The sequence below is a fragment of the Sciurus vulgaris genome, assembly GCF_902686455.1.
Source record: "Sciurus vulgaris genome assembly, chromosome: 3".
NCBI lineage: Eukaryota > Metazoa > Chordata > Mammalia > Rodentia > Sciuridae > Sciurus > Sciurus vulgaris.
Genome location: NC_136463.1, coordinates 47861886 through 47880802, shown reverse-complemented (window position 1 = coordinate 47880802; position 18917 = coordinate 47861886). Strand labels below are relative to the sequence as shown.

Sequence of the window (18917 nt, the reverse complement as noted above, 5' to 3'; positions counted from 1 at the left end):
CCACCCTTCAGTGGGATCTCATCTCCTGTCTACAGACAAGCTCACCACCTTCTAGTGCTGCCCAAGGGATTCAACCCTCAAAAGCCTCCTCCTTTTAGGATGGACTTATTCCGTGGCTCTGAAAATTCTGTTGTGGATTTGAATGAAACAAATCTTTTCTCTGGATTTTTTTTTCCTAGGGGCATAGGTAGATGATGGGTATGAACAGGACGACAAATACACATAGGGGATTGCTTATTGCTGCAAGAGATGTTGAAGAAATGCAAGATTTATTCTGTACTTCCATTAAAGTGCAGTCTCCCTGGGGAGATGTCACACAGCACACAATTAGAGAATAGCAATTCCCTTCTAGATAGCTCCTGGTGCCTTTCCCCAGCTGAGCAGCTTCTCTCCCCCACCCTTCCCAGCCCCCAATCCTTCTTCTTGAAGTGCTCTTTGGCTGGTCCCTGGTGCCCTCCTGTCTGATTGTTCCAGTCTCCAGGCACTTAGCATATGCTAGTGCTGCCAGTTAACACAGATACACAAAGAAGTAAACATCCTGTTCCCACCTAAGAGCTTTTGCGGAAGCCCCAAGTGGGTGAGTGGGTGTGTGGGAAGAGGTGGGGCAAAGCCACTGAAAGGTAGGAAGGTGCTCCTTACTTTATCATTGACTTGAAATAATGAGGAAGCAATTGATGACTATCTTAAATCTTCTTATATAATCAATTAATGATACATTCCTTTTAATTTTTTAAAATTTTATTTTGAGATAGGGTTTCTAAGTTACTTAGGGTCTAAATGCTGAGTCTGGCCTTAAACTTGGGATTCTCTTGCTTCAGCCTCCAAAGTCACATGTGCCTTTGTGCCCAGACATGTGCCACTGTGCCCAGCCATAATACATTTTTATAAATTATGTTTACCTATTTTTGTTTCAGTGACCTAACAAAGATTGATTAGCGCTGACTTTCTAAAAACTATGCTTTGCTTTTTGGAGCAGTTTTAGGCTCACAGCAAAACTGAAGTACAAAGAATAGATATTCTCTACCCCTTCACATGCCCAGCCTCCCCTACTTCCAACATTCACCACCAGAGTGGTACATTTGTTAGAACAGAGGATACCACCCAAAGTCCTAAGTTGACATTGGGGTTCCTTGCTGTGTTATATTTCTGTGGGTTTGGACAAATGCATAATAACATGTGTCCTTCAGAAAAGTGTCACATAAAGTAATTTCACCTACCTAAAAATCCCTTCTAAGCATTTGCTTGTGTCAGGTGGTATACAAAACAGCATTTGAGGTGCTGAAGAACTATAAGAGTCAAGAAATCAATTAAAATTTAGAGATTTAAAGAGGTCTCAGAGCAATTTAAGCACAGAGTTCAAAAAAGAAAAAAAGATCATTAGTCTTGACAAATTCCTGATTAACCTAAAAACATTTTTTGAAAAAGAGCATGAGATAACATAATACAATATTTTAATATGATTTTCATAATACAATATTTTAATATGATTTTCTTATTTCACTTTTCCAGGAGCTTTCCAGGGAAAGATAAGGAGGTAAGAATAAGTTATCAGTTACTTGGGATGCAGTAGGGGAAAGAGTCTCAGGTTCAGTTAGTGGGGCTTGCTATATGCAAGCAAGTGGCCCAGGCACTTATTTAATCTTAACAGTGCTCCTTTCACCTGATTTCCCTTATTTTGCAAAGAAGGAAGCTCACATAGTTTGCCTAGGTTCATCCAGCTGTACCTATAGGTGGCTCTGCCTCTTGAATCCAAAGAAAAGAAGGCTTCCCTCGAGACCCTTCGAACACCACAACCCAGAGATTTTATATGTTGCTGAAATTTGACATGATATTCCTCTTGAACCAGTTCAAGCCATCTCTTCTATTGTTCCCTCACCCAAAGACAAAGACTTTTCCATATGAAATTCTCCCCTAGATTACATTTTTTTTCTCTTTTTCTGTCTCTGTATTTACATTTTCTTCTACTCCTCACACTCACTTCTCAGCCCATCTTTGTGGCTTCCATGTCCAGTGGCTGTCTTCTCCATGTCATCCATGCACCAACCTATCATTTGCACATCATCCTGTAGACTTTGCTCCAGCTATAGCACCTGTGCATTTGACCCTTCTCGAATGCAGCCTCCTTCTGCCCCCATCCATTCCTTCTTACCTATTCCTTTTGTTGCTGGCTACTTCCACACTACCTGGATTCTTAGGATCCAAGCTTGGCATTAGCTTTTATATAAGCTTGGATCCTTGGATTAGGATCACATTGAAATGCTCCCCACTTTACACTTTGTGGCCTGTTGCTTCCCTGCAGTGTTGTTCAAAACCCTAAGCATGCTTATCCTCATCTGTTGAAAGACACCTTGTTTTATAGTGTCCCCAGCAGCTGTGCACAAGAAAGTCTGTTCATAAAGCAGGCCCAGTCCACCCAGAGCTTATGCCCTCAACCAGGAGCATGGTCCTTATGCTTCAGTTTCCTGGCCCTGCCAGGGGCCACCTCTTGCTCACACCAAGACCCTCTATGTGTGCTCTTTCTTCTACATAGCATCTCTTTTCTTCAAGCACCACTCAGTTGAACTCTTTCTCCACCCCAGTGGTGGGGGCGGGGGAACTTGTGAGAGATTGTGGCATTTATGTGAATTTTACTCCAGTAACCACTTTTTCTCAGCATGGTCTTATTTGACAGATTTGTCAAGGATTCCCTCCATCATTTCTAAGGAATCCCAGATCTCATACCATTTCATCTACTTTGTGGGTTTCTTTTAGACAAAATTTTATTCACATGCCTGTAGAAAAGTATGCAAATCAAAAGTGTGCAGTCTGATGTATTTTCCCAAAGTGAATATATTGGTATTTGATAATTAGCAACAAAATCAAGAACCCCCAAAGCTACCCTGGTACCTCATCTGGTTACTGTCCCCATCCTAAGGACAACCACTATTCTGCCACTTCCCACTGCAGATTAGTTTTACTTGTCAAATTTAATGTAATGAGATCCTTACAGGACTGTAAAAGCATGTAAATTTATCAGGACTATTGACAGATTAGGAGACTTCACATACAGATCCAGATTTGCTGCTTCTTTTATAAAGGGTCTGAGAGTACTAATTCCGTCTTTCTCATGGTAGCAGCAGGCTGGGGGAAGCTACTGTGCCCAAGTATGGGAGCACATTCTTGTTTGCCACAGCTCCTCTTACTGTCTCCTGTCATCTCATTTGTGAGATACAGTGGACCTGGAGTGAAGTAGGTCTCCAAGGTTTCTTAGCTCCCTTCACTCATTTGTCACCAAGCAGAAGGGGAAGCTACAAACTCTGTTCCCACTTTTTTCAGGTATGCACACTTCAGGGTCAAGTTTCCTCAATCCTGTTCATCATGGACATTCTTGTTACATTTGGCATTGGCTTTTATCTGTCTAACTTCATTTTACACCTTCGTAGGAATCTCAGGAGAGGTTTTGTGGAGGTCTGCTTAGTTGGATGCTATTTATAATTAGAATCATTATCATAAATTCATTTTCAGTAACAAGCTTCTATTTTCTCCATGCCGGGGATGGAACCTGGGCCCTTGTGCATGGTAGCACTCCACCACTGAGCTGCATTCCTAGCTCCTCTCCTATTTTTAATTCTGTTAATTCCCTAATTGGCTCTTCTTCCACCTGCCCAACTCCTCCACCACCATTGACAATCCTTAGGTCAGTCCTTTGCTACAGACACTTGATGACTTTGAGCAAGTCAGGTTTTATATTTATCTCCTTGAGGACACTATGGATAGTCTGTGGGATCATACATTAAGAAGCACTGTCCCCATTTTATTCAGAGAACAGAAAGTTCTAGAAAGATTACTAGGTGATATAAAGGGAAAAAAAATGATTCTATGTTAGCATCTTAAAGAATCTGAAAAGTACTGTACCTAAAAAGAAAATTTAATTTTTCTTTTAATTTTAATTTTTAAATTTTAAATTTTAATTTTTCTGTTTAATTTTTTTCACTGAGCATTTCTTCTTGTGTACAAAATCCTCTTTTCATCCATACCTACCATTATCCAGTGGAGAGGTGTTTGTCTGAATGCCGATTTGGGAAGCAGTGGACCTTCAGTGGAGCAGGTCTCCAAGGTTTCTGTAGTTCTAAGAATTCGATCCCTGAGCCTGTGCTTGTGTACAAATATGTTCTCCCCCCCACATCCCCCCCCCCCCCCACCGTCTCCACTTTTACTCTTGGAACAGGCTGCCTCTTCTTGTTGCTTGTGGTAGAATCCACACATCTCTTCTCCCTCATGTGATGTCATCTCAAACCTAGTGGGTCTGTACCTCCCTCTCTTCCTCCCTCAAGATAATTGCTACAAAGTGAATGAATCAAGAACCAGAGGTAGAATTGCAGTAAATCAAAGACCCTGGTTAGAAAGTTGCTGAGGCCCAGTCCAGGAGAAACAGGCTTGTTGATTAGGATTTCAAGTTCAAGCTTGCTGAGAGCTTCTTTCGTAGCCTTCCACTTGCTGTTATTCTGTAAGCAGGCTAATTGCAGGTTCTGCTTTCCTCCAAGCAACTGTGTCTGTTTTCAAAGGTAAGGAAGTGCTCTGTGTCAGTGGTATTTACAGAGCAATATGTTTGATAGTGTTGGACAAGGTAAAGGTCTTGTCCACCCCTGCCTGGCAGAGAGTACCCTTGTGGTCTGTATATGTTTCAGCCTAGCACCGATATGATTGCTCACCCTGGATGTAATGTTGAGGTCTTCATTAAATAATGTGAATGCTGTGTATAAACACTGGCAGCCTTGGACTGAAAAAAAAAAAAAAAAAGACAACAAATCAGGGGAAAAAATGCACGTTCACCTTATATGTCTGGAGCCAAGTGGAACACTTAAAAGTGTTCTATAGTCACACAACACTGGAAACAAAGAAAACTTTCAGATTAGGTGTCACTGGGAAAGGAGGTGAGTGGAACCTTTTAACAGAGGGAGATGGGGATCGATTTACCTGTTTGTGTAAAACTTAAGTTGCAGGAGTATCTGGATTCCCCTCAAGCACTCCAAGTCTGCTACAATGATCCTATTATCTTCTGATGCACTAACCATAGACTCCTCCTGTTTGGGGAAATTCTAACACCTGCTTGGATCACCCCCCACCCCCACCACATCCACCTGAGCCCTGGCTCAGGGGGAGGCTTTGCCAAGGTCATTGCATATGGTGTAGGTGAACAGTCTCACACCCAGGATAGGCTCCCTTATTGCATGTATCCACTAGTTTTTCCTTCTTATCACACTTCCCTTCCTATAATGTTACATACCTTTTAAAGGGACATTTGATCCCTACCTTCTCTTTCTGCAGGGCCTTGTGAAAATCAGGCAGTCACAAGGCAGCCTTATTGCCAGTCATGACCAGAGCTTCTAGATGTTACTACTGATGAAATAATATGGTGTCTGCCATTCATTCATTCATCCATTCATTCATGATTTTCCTCACCAGAAAATTCTTGAACATTTTGAATGAGTTAGACTGAGAAAACAAGCTGTTAAGCCATTGTCTGAATCCTTGAGGAGCTCACCTTCTTGGTAGAGGGGCCATGGTGAGCAGAATTTAGAATAAAAAGAGGAACGCTATGGGAGCAAAGAGGAGGGGATCCCAAGGTAGAGGCTATTAATGAGTGGGACCTGAAGGAAGGATAGCAATTTTCTGGCTGATCATCCAGATAGCTCATAAAAACATTAAGGGCAGGGAAGCTTCATGTGAAAAAGGCTCAGAGAGGCATGGTAGATCAAGGAGGGTTCATTGCATGGAGCAGAGAGTACACAGAGATTGGGGAGGAGAGGGGCCGGAGGTGGAGAGACTGAAATGACACGTTAAGAGAGAGACCCTTCATCCCACAGGCCAGAGGAAGTTTTTCAGACCAGCAGGGCCTCCCATACTAAAGACATTGACAAGCTCTACCCAAGGTGTGTGCACATGCACACGGTTTTGGTTTTTTCCTCATGTATTTTTGAGGAAAATGAAATACTTTGATATTACCAGATGGAAAGCAAGAAAACATGCTGGATGATGTCAGTGAGGCTCTCAGAGTTACTGGGACAAATGTTTGTTCCCATTACTACTCATGAGAATGGACAGGGATGTGTCCTCAGTCCCGCTCCTTCTTACTGCAGGAGCTACACACCCTTCTCCCTAGGCTCCTTGGATGACTGTCCCACAGGGTCTTTGTTCTGTGTTTGGAAGTTTCCAGGGGGAAGAGAGCTGTTCTTCTCTAATCCCCAGCTTTGCTCCACAGGCCAGTTTCTCCAGCCTGGTATGGAGCAGCAGATGGTTCACAAGCTGCTGCAGCCAGGGCCCTGCCCACCTCTCGCTTTCCCTAAACCACTTCTGCAGAAGGAGGATCCCTGTCATTCTTGGGAGGGGCTTCTGAGCCAGGAGAGTGAACAGGAGGGCCAGGGAACATGGAGTGGCCAGTTTGGGGGCAGCCAGGGTCAACCTTCTCTCTTAGGTCTCAGAATCCTGGTCAGGTCAGCAGAAGCCACATTGGTGTTCCAACAGCCAGCATTCCCAGAACTGTCGAGTCCTATTCCCGTCGCTCATTGAGGAGGAATTCAGCTAGGCTTGTGATCTTCCACCTTAGCATGTAAAAGCGATTGAAATAATTAATCAGATCTCGTTTAGAATCATGTTCCCCTGATCTGAAGTCTATTTCTACTTGTAGGAGAGCTAGAGGAGAGACGGAGCAGGGGACTCAGGAGTGCCCAGCCTGGGAATCCTGGGTGGGGGGCTGTGGACTTGAGCTGGGCCCATCTGTGTCCTCCTCAGAGAATGTTCAATCATTCGCAGTTATTTTTAGGGTTGTGTTTTCTTCCATTTGCAGCTGGAAACAGAAGTACAGAACAGACTCTTGACTATTTTGTGTTCTGTAAAAAGAGCATTTACGGGGAACAGATGTACCAGCTTCCTCGAGACTTAAGCTTTCATTTGTTTCGAGGACTTTAGCAAAGTCACTTCACCTTATCCAGATGGTGTCTTTTTTGGGTGGTGTGGGAAAGAACATGTCACCAAACAGGGGGAGTTCTTTGTGGTTGATCATGAACTTTATCAGCCTCCACATGTGGCAAATGGATGGTGGGTCCCAGAAACTCAGGGTGTGTGTGTTGTGTGTGTGTCGGGGTTGGGGGAACTCCTAGCAGACAGCAGTGGTCTGGCTGCGGGTAGAGAGAACACCTGTGAAGGCACGCTTTAAGATCAACTGGGTTTAGGAGCTGAACATTGACCTCACACAACTCATAATTAACACGTGGCTTTCATAAAGAATTTTCAAGCTGCTTGTCAGTTACATTCTGATTTGGATTTGGTGCTTGTTTGTCTCTCAGTTGTAAAATCTTCCGGCTCTTCTTCACCCAATATAGTGTATTGAGAGGACAGGTGCTATGGCTGGAGCTAGAGGAAGGAGTGTTTAAAGCTAAGTGGGGGAGGACCTAAACTGGGAAGTCTTCAGAGGAGGTGACTCCAGATTGAGGTTTTGATGAATGAATAGGAGTTCATGAGCAGAACAAGCGAGGAAGATCTTCCTTGGCAGAAGATCTTTATGCAAGTGAAAAGACAAGGAGGTTTCCATGAAAAAAAGTATAGTCGCTGCAGGGACCAAGAGAGACGTGGGGGAGCATGAAGGGGATGGGGTCTGCTGTGAGGAAGACTTAATTAACATCGTGGCTTCAAAGAGTAACTAGTACAGATTATCCTGCACTTTCTTTGTCCTTCAAATATTTTAACTTGGAAATGGGAATTACAAGATGTTACTGAATCGTATTCAAGGGGAATTGCTTTTGCTGGTAATCAGAAAAGATGCCATTCAGAATAAAACACCAGTGCTGGAGATCCTTTCAGGATGGGTTGTGGGATCCAGTCCTCGAAGCTGTCTGGATGGAGCCTTTCATTAAGAGAAAGCCAGTAATTAGAAATTCCACTTCTCTGTGCTTTGGACCTACAACAAGAAACAGCCCCTGTGGACGCTCAGTTCCAGCATTCTTAGGCACTAAAGAGGGCTCTGCTGCCAGTGCTAAAATGCCCAAGCTGGTAATTACTAGGTGGCTTTGCAGGCACACACCTGTTCTGAATGTGCAATTAGTGTCTGCTGCCCTTCTTTCTGAGCTTATGGCTCTGTATCTGCATGCACCGGGTGGAAGGGGGTAGATGTGCATTTATTCTCCTCTTAACTCTCCTTCTCATTTTCTCTGTATATCCTGCAACTCCTTTTCCTTTTCTCTAATCTGAACATTTCTTATTCCAGTTACATTTTCTCAAAGCCAGATTTCTGATCACTGCACCTCCTGAAGAAGCCACCTTGTGTTTTAACAAGAATAACTTCAGTTTACTGAGTTCTTACCTAACCACGAAAGTAAGAAAGTGTCACCCCTGACAATGTTGGTTGTTCAAAAGAGAGATTGCAAAGGAGGGAGGGCTTGGGGCAACTGGAGGATGGAGCTGGGAGAACATTTGGGGGTGGAGATTTTCCCCAGGATGGCCAGCTCATCAGACACTTTCCACTCCACATTCCTGGTTTATAGCTAGGCTAATTTAATTTCCAGCTGAGAGGCCACTCCCCATATGATGGTAATCTCAGATAGTTAATGAGCTAGAAGAGAAGACAGCCTATTGGATTGATTCTTGCTCCCCGGCTCAGTGGTTTAGGGGGCTAATTTATTAGCCTGTTTGTTCCATGGTTTGAGAGGCTTGGTCAGCCTGGCACAGCATCCTGTATCTCCCTCCCTCTTCTAAAGATGGATTGATCTATGACTCCTAGCCTCTGAGAGCATTTAGAATGGGCTCTTTTCCTTACACCCTGATTTGTTTAAAGAGAAGGAGGAGGGTGGAGGGGATAAGACCAGGTGAACTCATCTGCCTGATACCTGGAAAGCACTGTGAAATTCCAGTTCCTTGCCTTTATTCCAGCTGGTCTGTACCACTAACAGCCTTTTGGGTGAGCTGCATTGAGCAATTCTGGCTTGCAAGGCTGGGACCAGGATTTGGAGCAAGTGTTGTTTTCCTTCTGTAGAATACTGACACTCTTGAAAAAACCAAAAGCTGAACCCTGTACTACAGAGTAGGAATTGTGCCAGAGGAGTGAGGACTATGTCTGGGGAAGGCTGATCTGACTATTTTCAGCTTTGTGATCACTGGTTTCAGCAGAGTTGAGTGAAAAATGAATTCCTTCATGAAGGGTAAAGGGCAGAATTATAAGGAGCTAGACCTAGTATAAAATTTAGCTTCTACTTTCACACACACACACACACACACACACACACACACACACACATATACACACACACAGAGTCACACAGCAATTAATGATGGGAATACATTCTCAGGAATGTGTCATTAGGTAATTTTGTTGTGTGAGCATTCTAGAGTGTACTTATACAAACCAGATGGTGTAGCTTACTGTATACCTAGAATCGCTGTCAAATATGTGGCCCATCATTGATCAAAATGTCCTTATCCAACACACCACTATAAATATGTAAACATATATATTTATATATATATATATGAGAGATGATGTGTGTATAGTCATGTATATGACTATATGTATATGACTATATATGTATATATAAAATATGAATGTAGTATCTGTATTTTTGAATATATATAAAGTACCGTATATAAAATATAAAATGCTGTATGTATATATTTCATTCATTTACATATTTATTTTTGGTACTGGGGACTTAACCCAGGGGTGCTCTATCAGGGAGCTACATACCAGGCCTTTTTATTTTTTATTTTGAGACAGGGTCTCACTAAGTTGCTGAGATGACCTTGACTTTGCAATCCTCCTGCCTCAGCCACCTGAGTTGCTGGGATTACAGGTGTGTGCCACTGTGCCCAGCTAAAGTGCTATATCTATCTATCTACACAATAAAGACATGTAGATATTATAGTATTATATATCTATACAGTGTTATTTATTTCATTATAGTTTATAGCCCACATAACATAATTAAAAAAATTAATTTAAAACCAAACCATTTCCTTTCTGATGGTCAGACAGAGAAGGAGGAAAACTCTTTAGAAAGGAGGAGGGTGATTATAGATGGGTCGAAGGTGGGATGGTCACTCTCTTTGAATATTTTGATCTTATAGAACTGTATAGACTTGGAATAAACATGAGATCCAACATGAGATTGTGGAGCCTGCTTCCTGCTCTGCCCTTTGAGTTTGGGCCACTCAGCCTAGTCGCCTTCAGACTCATTCTCCCTATGCTCTCCCCTGTAAAACAGAGGAGAGTGCCCCTTGAGAAGCCTGCCTGTCCAGCCCCTTGTCGAGGATAAAGTGCTCTGCAGCTCTTATAGGTGACCCAGTCATGGCCCAAGCAGAACGGGAGCCAGGAACCATCTTCTAATAAAAATGGAAGCCTATTTATTCTTTACCACAGACAGATATATTTTTATATGGCATGAACTTCAAGAATTGTGACACTGAACTTCAAGCGTCTGTGACTTTATAAGATCATGAGGACCCATTTTTGCATCAGATAATCATTTCAATTTTTAATAAAATATAAAGACAGAGTAGGTGGTTCATGCAAAGCATTTTGATGGTGAGCAAATCTTAGGGGTCCCGAGTGTGACACCGGCTTCCAACATGGATACACTCTAGATAACCCAGAAGAATCTTTGTCACCCTATGCATTCATTGACCCTGGCACAGACCATCTCAAGGAGGTTTTTGACTGGCATAACTGACCAGTGGCCAGTGGCTAATTGTTGAGCTGCATCAGGAGATCTTAACCTGGGTCCCTGTGTGGGCCTGGGGTCTGTCAACGCCTGACACTGAGAACTAAGCTCCACGTATATGCTGTGTATATAAATTTTGCTGCAGAGGATTCATTTCCTTCCTCAGGTTCTCCTTAGCTCCTAAGAGCTAAAAGTTCTGCTCCACAAGGTCACTGCATACCGCTTTTGCAGCCAATCAAGGGAACATTCTGTTGTGATATGTAACAAGCCCCATTTCTGAATAAGAGGATGAACCTTCTATCTTCACAGAAAGGAGCAGCCCAGGAAAAGGTGTTCTTCCTTGGACAGTCATTCCATTTGTTTCATAAAGAGAAAGTTCTTTGAATTCCAGCTTCTTGGAGATTCTACATGGGTGCAAGGTATGGCCAGAGTCTGGGCATCTTCATATAGTTGCCTCTGGGCTTCAGTTCATGACTTTGTAGTCCTGACTGCCTCCAAGTGACAAGTGACTCTGTGTGCATCTAGCAAACTCAGGAAAAATGTAGTCCTTGGAGAGGCTTGAGCTTGATTAGTTTCCAACACGTGCTAATGGGGCCATAGAGAGCACATCTCTTATTGGCTCCTTTAGGTAGTGTTTGCTTATGGGCTTAGTGCCCTGTACTCCCAGCCCAGGGACGTGGAAGTGGATTTATCTGCGAAAGTAGCAGCTTAAAGGTCTTTATTTGGCTTTGTCAGCGAATAGAGAACACCACTGAGCATTTCAGAGAGAGGCAGCCATTGATCTCAGAGCCCTGGCTCTGGCTGACCTCCAGAGGCTAACCCACCCCAAGCCAAAATGATCCATCTGCACAGAACTGGCCTTCCAGGGAATATTTTCTAGCCTAGAATCTGGGGTGATACTTATGTTCTCTCATTTTCTATCTATGTCAATAAATGAACCCAAGAACCTAAATCTTCCACTGTTTATAGCATATCTATATTGAGGGGACACAAATTTTGCCAATGTCCCCTACCCCAAAAACTTCTTGGAAAGCTGCTATTTATGTGGATGAATTCAGAATACATGGGTATCACACCTCCATTAGCCTTGCTATGTAAAAAGGTGGGGTGCTCCCTGCCCCTACTTCTTTCCTCATATCTAACCTGCTGCTAGTTTTTTTCTTCTTCTTCCAAAAAAATTTTTAATGAGCTGCCCTTTTCTGTCACCCCCCCATTCAGAGCTACATAATTTCATATATTTTTATCTACCTTACGTGTTACCATCTGCAGCTTTCTAGACCTCCACGATAGGAATCATAATAACAAGGTGTTTGCTTAAATCAAGTGTGACATTTTTTTTTCTTTTTGTACTACGGATTGAATCCAAGGGCACTTTGCCACTGAGCTACATCCCCAGCCCTTTGTATTTTGAGAAAAGGTTTTGCTAAGGTTTTCATTAAATTGCAGAGACCAGCCTCAAACTTGTAATCCTCCTGACTCAGCCTCCTGAGTAGCTGGGAGTACAAGTGTATGTCATCACACCCTTAGCAGTGTGACTGTTCTTGATATTAAGATGGGAGAATGGATACTGACACAGAAAGAGCCCCTACAAGAAACACACAGTTAATTTAGTTTTTTAAGGGATAATGTCCCTAAAAAAAAAAAAAAAAGGTAAAATCATGATTCTCATGATTCTTATCCACATATACAGTGATGGCGTTAAGGATTTTATTTCATTTATTACTTAATGAAGGAATGAGGCAAATATTACCATTGATTCAAAGGAAAAGTCAAAAGAATTTATAAGTTTACTTGGAATAAGGAATGTGGACATATATTTGCAAGTAAATGAGAAATGGACTTTTTCAAGGAGTGAGAAATGGAAAGGAAAGTTTATAGGACCTAGGCCAGAAATAATTTATTTGTAAACTTATGGTTATGAATATATATAAGTTGAGGTATAGCTCAGTGGTAGAGTCCTTGCCTACCCAAGCGCATTCTAAGTCCTGGGTTCAATCCCATGCACCCAAAAAAAAAAGGGAAAGAGTTATATTACAATGCTATATTACTACCTATAACTTATTGCTTTGCAAAATATCTCAAAGGCAATAGATGGCAGGAGTTAGACAGCCTGAAGTTCATGTTCTTTTCTTTTAAATTTTTTTTAGGTGTTCCTATTGATAGACATTTATTTTATTCATTTATTTATATGCAGTGCTGAGATTCGAACCCGGTGCCTCTCACACACTAGGCTAGTGCTCTACCACTGAACCACCAACCCCAGCCTGAAGTTCATGTTCTTAACACCATATAGCTTTTCACCACAGACAACCATTAATCTTTTTTTAAATTAATATTCCAACTTCCTATTATCTTATATCAGTCTTCAGCAGACTCATGGAATTTATAATCAGCTAAAAGCTCAAACCTATTTAAGACATTCTGCTGGTAAGCACTGCCCCCGCCAACCCCAATCCCAAGACAACATTTTCATGCTGCTTACCTCTTATGTTTTATGTGGCTTCCCGTTGCCTCTTGGGTCAAATGCAGATTCTGCCAGCATGTGTTTATTCATTCATGAGCAATCATTTATTTTTGCCACAGTGCACTTAAGGCACAGTTCAGTTGTCAGACCCCTTGAGAACCTAGCAGGTAGGTACAGGTAGACAAAGGTTATAATAACTCTGTGTGTGTGTGTGTGTGTGTGTGTGTGTGTGTATTTTCAGGGGGATATTGAGAGGGTCCTGGTTATAAGGAGGGAATAAGGACATCATAGAAATTTATTAGAAATACTATTCCAGGAGAAAAAAGTCAGTGGGGGATGAGAAACGTCATAATCCATTGGAGAAATAGCAGGTACCTGCCCCCAGCTAGGACAAGGCAGAAATGGGACGGACAGTTGGAAAGGAAGCCATGGAAAACTTAGAAATTATCTTGGACAAAGAAAGGCCATGTACCTGGTAAGAGGTTGAAGGTCATTTTCAATACCAAGATGATGTTTTCTAGATTTGTCTCTTGGAAAGATGTGTGGGCCAGGGGTGGAGGGATGGGCAGGGTGGATGAGGTCATTATAAACTTATTTCCCAACATTTCTCAAATAAATAAGTATTCGTCAGTCCAGCCTAAGTTGCTCAGTTGCTGTCTCCTTGAGTATGTTTTGTTCATGCTCCTGAACTTAGGAATCTTCTGACTCTGGTTCTTCCACTTCCACCTGCCCTGTCCTAGCTCAGGGAAACTTCACTTGTTGCCATGGACCAACTTCTGGGTGCTTTTCTTCATTTCTCCTTTTGAGCCATGTATATAATATCTGCTGGTAAACTTCCTGTATGTGGAATTTCTCTCAAATCAAGGGTAAGTCTGTGGAGGGCACGAGTCACCCTGTAAGCAATACGTAATGGCCATTTCACTGATTCCGCCAGCACCCGTGATGAGCATTAGGTTTAAATTCTAACCTGCTTTCCTTTTGCTGCTACCTAGGAGACACTTGGTGTATCTCCACCTGTCATCCTTGCTGGAATGAAAGTTAATATTAATAATAACTAGTTTTCATAATAATTAAAGCAGAAAGATAATTAATAGAAATCTGCTTATTAGAGCCACTTTCTCATTGAAATTAACTTGTAATCATTTATTAGTTTGAACACAAGAAGGCATGGTTTATTACCCACCACCAGAGGTAGGGCATCCAAAGTTCAGTGGTGAGATCTACACACAGTTTGCTTATGGCTCATGTGTAAAATAAGGAGTTCTGAATTTTTTTTTTTTTTGTACTGGGAATTGAACCCAGGGGTGCTTTACCACTGAACTATATCCCCAGTTCTCTTAATTTTTATTTTGAGACAGGGTCTCATTAAATTGCCGAGGCTGGCCTCAAACTTGTGATGCTCCTATTTCAGTTTCCCAAGTTGCTGGGATTACAGGCGTGCACTTGGCTAGGAGGTTCCGCTCTTATAGCACACATGTTCTTTGATTTTGCTTATTAGTATTCAAGTTCCAGACCTTTTTATGTTGATGGCCTCTTAATGTAATTGTGTCACTTAATGTAATGAGTATGGTGATACATAAATGTATCATCACTGAGACCATCGCCATTTTCAAACCTGGCCCACATGGTGATTTATGATTCCAGGTTGCCCCCAATTCCCTGTGCACACAGGACTCATGTCTTCCTGTCGTTAGCTTTAAGCATAGCTAGTTGATCCTGTTCATTCATTCTTCATTTGTCCATTCAACAAATATTTTCAAGTGCTTCCTATGTCTGGAGTCTTGCTATTTTCTTGAATTTTTATTTTGAAGATAGAAATCTTCAAAATTCAGTCAAGCTGGGCCCAGTGGCACATGCCTATAATCCCTGAAACTCAGGAAGCTGAGGCAGGAAGATGGAAAATTTGAGGTGAGACTGGGCAACTTAGTGACTCTGTCTCAATATTAAAAATAAAAAGGGATGGGGATGTAGTTCAGGGATACACCCCTGATTTAATCCCCAGTACGAAAAAATAAAAAATAAAATGAAATTCACAAAATAATATTAAGCAAAACATGGAAGGCAGTAAGATTCAATCAAACATTTTGTTCTTAGACATAGTCCTTAGGCTTGAAAATAGTTACTGGGTTAGTTTTTCACTGGGGCTAATGCAGGATAAAAGGCTAATCTCACTTGTAATTCTTAGCAGCTCTCTCAGTAACCATTTAGTTATTTGATCTCCTTGGTGCTTACAGTTTTGTTCCCTTGGAGAGGGCGTGGGGAACCAGGATGAGGATGCTTTGTCTAAGACACAGAAAAGTTGCTAGAAATTGTATTTGAAGACTCACCAATGAGGCAACAACACCCATCAGAAATGGAATGTCACAAATAATGATGGGATCTACTCAAACCATACAGAATATTAGTGAAAATATTCTGCTTCCAACACTTCCCCTCTGTTGTGTCTTTGGATGTGAAATACAGACAAGTTGGCCTGTCTATAGTAATCCGTTGCAAATTTACGGAGCTTTTAGAATACATGGTTAACCATGACACTGAGAAGATGAGAATTCCGAGGGTGTTGGACATTCTCTCCCACTGAAGGTTGACTCTGGGAAGCTTCCAAACTCTGCAAGCTGAGAATTTTAAAAATGGCAGAATTTCATTGATGGGTATCCGGTTAGGGTGGTATCCCCATGCTACTTATGTTCCTGAGATGGCTCTTGGCCAGCTTCAAGCACAGATGCACCAACCAGCAAGGTACTGACAGAGTGCAAGATGAGAAACAGCAGTGTTTTATCAGCAGTGTTTCCGAGTTCTACACCCTCTTAGTTATTCTCTCTGGTTAGAAAATACTTCTTTTCTCAAATGTTCTTGAGCTATTTAAAGCCTGTGTTAAGGGACGTTTATTTGCATTCATTTTCCTTCATTTTTGTTTAACTCAAGCTTACAGTCTTAAGACTTTTTTATTGACCTAATTTACTTCATACTGTTTTCAGTTGATAACCATAAAATGGGGTTCTGTTTGTTGAGCAGAAGGGAAGCAGAGAGTGAATGAAGTCATTATCTTGGCTTTAAGTCTAGAGCTAACTGGGATTCCACACCCTCACCCCAGGAGGTACACAGGGTAGCTGAAGGTATCAAGCTTTTGCCATGTGGGTCTGGTTGCAGCCGCTGGGTTGTCTTTTCACCAGCCTCAGATGTGAAATTGTGGTTGTTTCAGTCAACCACATCTCTAGCATGTTGAAAGCAAAAGTAGATTTTATGTGTTTTAAAAGTGGCATCATTTCTCATTTTTCTTTGGCTTGAATCATCTTATTAAGTTCAGTAATATCAGCCTAAGAAGGGAAGTTCAGTTTTCTCTTGTTTCCAACATCCATGGGGGAACTAAAAAGGGTGGCAGGCAGGCGGGGATACAAAATGAGATTCTTCATAGCACAAGGGAAGACTGAGGAAATCAGAACTCTTTCAAATATTTGTTTTTATATGAGCCTTTGAATTTACAAACCATTTGGTTTTTCTTCTTCTTTACCAGTACTTCCTTCATCTAGGGCCATGTGCTAAGGGAGAAATCAAAAGATGATGTTAGTAAGATCCATACCACCCTACCTTTGGGCAAAGTTTGCTGCTTTTTAAGCTCATTAACCTAACAACTGCATTAAATCCTAAATAAAGGGGGGTGGGTAGCAGGACAAATGTTTCCATTTTACAGATGAGGAAAAACAGCACAGAGACATTAGACAACCTGCTGAAAGTCTCACAGCCCTTTTCTTTGTTTCTTACTACTGACCAGGCTGCTTTAACAAATAGGTGCCTAATTTGGGGCACCTATTACACCTCCACTTGAATTACACCTCTTGGGGATCTGTGCTTATGCTCCTGAGGTATCTTTTGTACCCAGTATGTGTGGATGTTCTAGTTATCCCCCGCCAGCTTGTGCCAATCTACTGCTTGCATAGGAGGAGGTCGAATGAGAGTAGGAAGATGCTGACTGTAATCATCACCTCATAGAATTTTGGAACCTTTTAAAACAATCCATTAGTTTTTTGGGGGGGCGGGGGAATTCTAGAGATTGAACCCAGAAGTTCCTTTCCACTAAGGTATATCCCCAGTCCAAGGGAAGGTATCACTAAATTGCTTAGGGCCTCGCTAAATTACTGAGGCTAGCCTCGAACTTGCATTCCTCCTGCCTCAGCCTCCCCAACCATTGGGATTACACCGCTCCCAGTATCAATCCATTAATTTTTATACCCAGAGGAATTGAGCCCAAAGCTTGGAGCGCCTTTTCCAAGGTCTTAGCCTCTTGTCTGTCTGCGGCTGGGCAGGAAGGAACCCAGAGGTTTCATTCCCCCAAAGCCCAGTCTGCTTTCGCTGGGCGTCGGAAGACCCCCTCCCCTGGTCCAGTTCGAGTGGAGGTGGGGTGGGAACGGGTAGCGATTTTCATCACTGTTGACCGAGGTGGCGTGTTCTAAATCTCTGGGGTGCGGGCCTGTTTACCAACTTCTGCGTTCCCCAGGGCAGGCAGCTCTGTCTGGGGAGGAAGCCGGGGCGGGAGAGGGTGTACCCGGGCATGAGAAAAATACAAATGAACGCAAACCGTCCGGGACCGGCCTTTTCGGGAGGGAACTAACCCACGGGGAACTAACCCACGGGGGACAGTGCTTGCACTCAGCCAGGGAAAGCAAGAGGAGCAAACGTGGGCAGGTGTGTGCGGAGGGCCTGTCAAAGCCGGAGGAAGGGACCCAGGCCAGGGCGCCTTGGATCCTGGTGTCTTCCTCCCGCTCCTTTCTGTGTGCTCAGTTCCCCCACGGCCCCCAGAATTGGCAGGCCTGATATTACTTTCTAAAAAGTCTACTTCCCAGAAAACTTTTTATTTCTTTCTTGCTAATGATTTTTTTTTAAAGTTTCTTGTTCTTTTTTTTTTTTTTTTTCCAGGAAATGGGACGCAGATCCCTCAGATTTCACATGATTTGTCCCTCCCGGCACACAGTGAAGCCCAATAAACACCAGCAATACCCGAGAGAGCTCCTACACAAAAGGCTATTAGCTTTTAATTGAAACCCGCCCCCCGCCTCCCACCCCAACCCCTTCCCGGAACAGGAACTCTGGGCCTTTGTGAAGCAGGGCCTATAACCGCGGATTCTGCCCAAATGAAAGGGGTCTCGAGCTGACCCAGGGCCCTGAGATGCTCTTTTGCGCCCCACCCCCTCATGACATACAAAGGCTTTTCATTTTCTGAGCAGTATTGAAATTGGAGGACAATGGAGGCCAAATCCTTGCGGTGGGGGTTGGGAGCTGGGGGTGGACAAAGGAGAGCCGATTTGGAAGAGAAGGAGGGCTGGGGAGTCCATCCTTTGTTGTGTTTCTCTTTCCAACCCATTACCTTAAAAAAAAAAAAATAGCAAAAATTGGCCCATAAACTTTTGAAGGAGTCATGACATCACTTCCGGCCAGCCCCAAGGATCCAGGATGCCAGAGAGTGAAAATTGAGAACCACGATTTACAGTTTCATTTGAAATTATTTAAAACCTTCCCAAAGGAGAGCTTTGATATGCAAACATCTCTCCCAAATGGAGATAATTATTTATGGAGATGTGGCCCTTTGAAGCAGAAGCTTGGAGCTGGAGCTAGTGGACTTTAAGGCTTCCAAGGAAAGGAAGCAGGACCCAGATAAAGAAGGATGAATTGATAGCATCTTCCTCCCCACCAAACTGAGCCCCCTGGGAAGAAAGCTGCTTTAAAGAAGAAACCTCCCTGAGTTACAGCTTACAGTTCAGGTTACACCT

At 42.7% G+C, this 18917-nt stretch overlaps 1 protein-coding gene across 2 annotated transcripts in view; it reads left to right on the top strand.

Annotated features, from left to right (window-relative positions):
• Positions 1-18917, top strand: part of LOC306657750 (heparan sulfate glucosamine 3-O-sulfotransferase 3B1) — a 42147-nt gene that overhangs the window by 9701 nt on the left and 13529 nt on the right. Inside the window, exon 2 of one of the 2 annotated variants that reach the window (XM_079134046.1) lies at positions 1510-1534. The exons of the other annotated variant lie outside the window; for it this stretch is intronic. The gene's annotated coding sequence lies outside the window, so the exon portion shown is untranslated. The remainder of the gene's footprint in view (positions 1-1509; positions 1535-18917) is intronic. 2 annotated transcript variants of the gene reach the window in all.